This window comes from Propithecus coquereli, unplaced genomic scaffold (assembly GCF_000956105.1).
Source record: "Propithecus coquereli isolate 6110/MARCELLA unplaced genomic scaffold, Pcoq_1.0 Scaffold411, whole genome shotgun sequence".
Taxonomy (NCBI): domain Eukaryota; kingdom Metazoa; phylum Chordata; class Mammalia; order Primates; family Indriidae; genus Propithecus; species Propithecus coquereli.
Genome location: NW_012149853.1, coordinates 637374 through 640942, shown reverse-complemented (window position 1 = coordinate 640942; position 3569 = coordinate 637374).

The window sequence follows — 3569 nt, the reverse complement described above, 5'->3', positions numbered from 1 at the left end:
ATCAGTAAATGGTTATGGTCCAATCTATGCTACTCAAATGTTCAAAAATTCACAGATATTTCTGTATTCTATTCCTTTGTTTCTTTTTCTTGTGTGATTTTCATTGAGAAATAATTTCTTAAATTGTTCATGGAGATCTGAGACCCACAGTAAGATGCAGTTAAAAATAGGATCCTTCACACTTGAAGCTCGGACTTGGGGGGGAGGGAGGGTAAGGGCATCATATGTAACCTAATCATCTGTACCCCTATAACATGCTGAAATAAAAATTAAAAAAAAAAATAGGATCCTTAATTTGTGATGTACTGAGTACTCTACTTCACCTACCTATGCACGTATAAGTATTAGGTCTTTGTTGCAGCAAACTGTTGCAGAAGTTGCAAAAATTTACTGACAGCTAATTGTTGCCTAGCTAGTAATTGCTTAAAACAATAAAATAGGCAAAGATTTATAGTCAGATTAAGATATAATAATTGTAAGATCCATCAAAGAAATATTGTTCATAAGAGCTATTAGATCTGCTTCTGTCTGTATGTCTATATTTCTATGTGTCTATATATGTCATATGTTTATGGTATTTTGCTACCAATATATACAAAGGTATTCTAATTGATTATCTTAGAAATAATTGCTACATCTAATATCAAGAAAATAGAAACTAATTTAAATGCCTTTTTAGTGTATGTGACTTTAATAGTACAGTAAGAGACCTCTGCTCAACTTTTTTGTTTTTTAATTCTGTTTCACCCTGCTTCACAATTTCTGTAACATTCACCATCACAGGGAGACTATTAACATGGACCTGAATACTCAGAGATACTGTGGATGTCCTTTAATATTCTCTCAAATTGTCACAGCTGATTCATACTTTAACGTATACCCAGGGTTCCACTTTTTTTCAGTACTTGTTCAGTATATGGATGATCTTTTACTGTGTAAACCAGGGGTCGTCTTAGACGTCTTCATTCCTTGAAAAACTCTGAGTGAGGCCATAAAGCCTCTAGATCCAAATTCCACAGGGAACAGACAACTGTTACTTACTTAGAACATAAAATATTTCAGAGCACTCAAAAGCTCACTCCAAAATTCCTTGAGTCAATTTTGTTATAGCCCTCATTAGAGATTGCATGTTGGTAAAAGGAAAAGTTGCCACTATTTACACAGACTCCAAAGATGCCTCTGGAGTCAGGTGATGTTCTATTGCCAGGGTGTCTGGACACTGTTGGCATTTAAGTGAACAGTTCAATACCATGACTAGCTATATACAGACACTAACTAATATGCTTGAAGCATATCATCAACAGCTGAAAGGAGCATGGCTTCTACCAGTTCACAGGCTTTGCCATCGTTTTTGACCAAGAGATTGTATATATATCAAAATTTTTAGAGAAAGACGTGCTGTCATCTCTCCGAGAAGGGCCCTATAAAGTACTGCTAACCACCTACACCGCCATCAAAATAAAAGAAAAATTTTCCGGATTCATGCGAGCTACACCAAACTGCACTGACACAGTTGGAAGACCACCTCTACAGGTGACCTGAAAGTAAGGATTTCCGGGGCTAGTTCCCAGGCCCCTGAAGCAGACATAATCACAAAGCAGACAGGTTTTTCCCAAGATCTGGGATCAAGAAACCACATTTTCTATCTGAAAATTCCTTTTTTTTTTCTGTTTTTTTTTCTCTTTTTATCACCTCCCCACAAAAAGGGTCCTTTATAAACACTTTTTCTTTTAAGCCTCCCCATTCGAGGATTGCACATTGGAAGCTGAGTGGAGATTGCCTCAACCTATCCCAATTTCCCTTTTAATCTTCCACTATGACTTTTCTTTCAAACTATGACTCACTCTTACTAACTCTTACTGGTTTTCCAGCAGGTAAGGCACAGACCCAGCATCCCTTTGCACCAGTCTTTCAAACCCTGGCCACACTAACTAATCAATCTAATTGCTAGTTATGCCACCATGTAGATCATACAAAGGAACCCAAACTCATTTTTGTTTCTGCCAATGTGAGTGCCTAGCGGAACTGGTCTGGAAGATGGATATATGACGAGAAATGGCATCCACAATCAAAGAAAACATATTATGGTACTTCTCCTGTTGGTGAGTTAACTGAACACGGAAAAAGTCTCTTTTGCTCAGGTAAAGTCACTAGAAAGAAAATTTTTATCTCCTCTGGGTGACATTCTAGGGCAATATTGTGATCAAACTCTACGGTTTGATTCCACAGATGGCATTCTTGCACATTTAAATGATGCTGACACTAACATTCATGATGTCAATGCTTGTTAAATAATCAGATGTTATACTTGGGGTAGCTGACTTACTCCCCTTGTTAAGTTGCCAGACACTAATGATTGCATATGGACAGACCAAAAGTCTGGACTGACTTGGTTTGGTGACAAAACCAAGCCCTGTAACTGCCAGAACTGGACCAAAGGCCTTTTTTTTATCAAATATTTCACAACCTGTTTTGTTCTCACAGACTGGCAGGGACACATGGAGATGAAACTGTCCATATTAAAATAATGTGAAGCCACAATGTATAAATAGTGATCCAAGTCTGATTTTTATAGAAGTATAGACATAGCCAGAAATCAACCAGCCATTGTTCCCTAACTTCCTTCCTGCTGTAACTGGTTACTACTTAATTGCACTATCCTCCCCGACAGGCACAAGACTTGTGACCCACCCCCCACAACTACTTCTATAGATACAATTGCTATGGTAAATCCCAAGACTTTTGACTGCATTGCTGTTTAAATTTTAAGACTGATCTTTGAGGTGTTTTTCAGACTCTGCAACCTGGAGACCTACTGACACCAACCAGACCCGTGGATAGATGTGGGAATAGATCCAATAGCCTTGAAAGCCCCTACCCAGGAAACCTACCAACTGAGAAGATAATTTCTTCATTCCAACCCTATGAGCTCATCTCTCACTAATCAGCAGACCCCATTCCCTAGCCCTTTGCTCACAAAACTACCTTTAAAAACCCTTTCTCCCAAATTCGTGAGGAAGATGGATTTGAGAAATTACTCCCTCCCCTCTCCTCGCATGGTGCCTGTGATAATAAAACTCTTTCTCTACTGTAGTCCCTGCTGTCTCAGTGTGTTGACCTCCTCTTGAGCAGCAGGCAATGAACCTGGTTGGGCTGTAACAGAAACTGGAAATGTAGAAGTGCCGAAGGGAAAGAAGAAGTATAGCAAACTCCAGACTGGGAAGTCACAGGTTCTGACCTGACCTTCTCCGTAAATAACACTGGTCTTTTTGTTGTTAGAAGAACTCTTATGTTTTCAGCCTTCTCACGTATTTCAGTCACATTTTCACAGTTAACTGTTCTTCGTACAATCCAGTATATTGATAACTGAGTCAAACTGCTTTACCCAAAATTTGGTTCACAGCCTTTATAAGATGGCCTACTTAAAAAAATCTTAACCTTATCCCATTTTGTCAGAAAAATGATTTAGATCCAACTGGTTTTTATAAACTGGTGAGTTTATGTGTTTTACTATCTCATGATTAAAATTCTAAAATGAAAACTTTAAGACCTTTTTTATGTGTGTATAT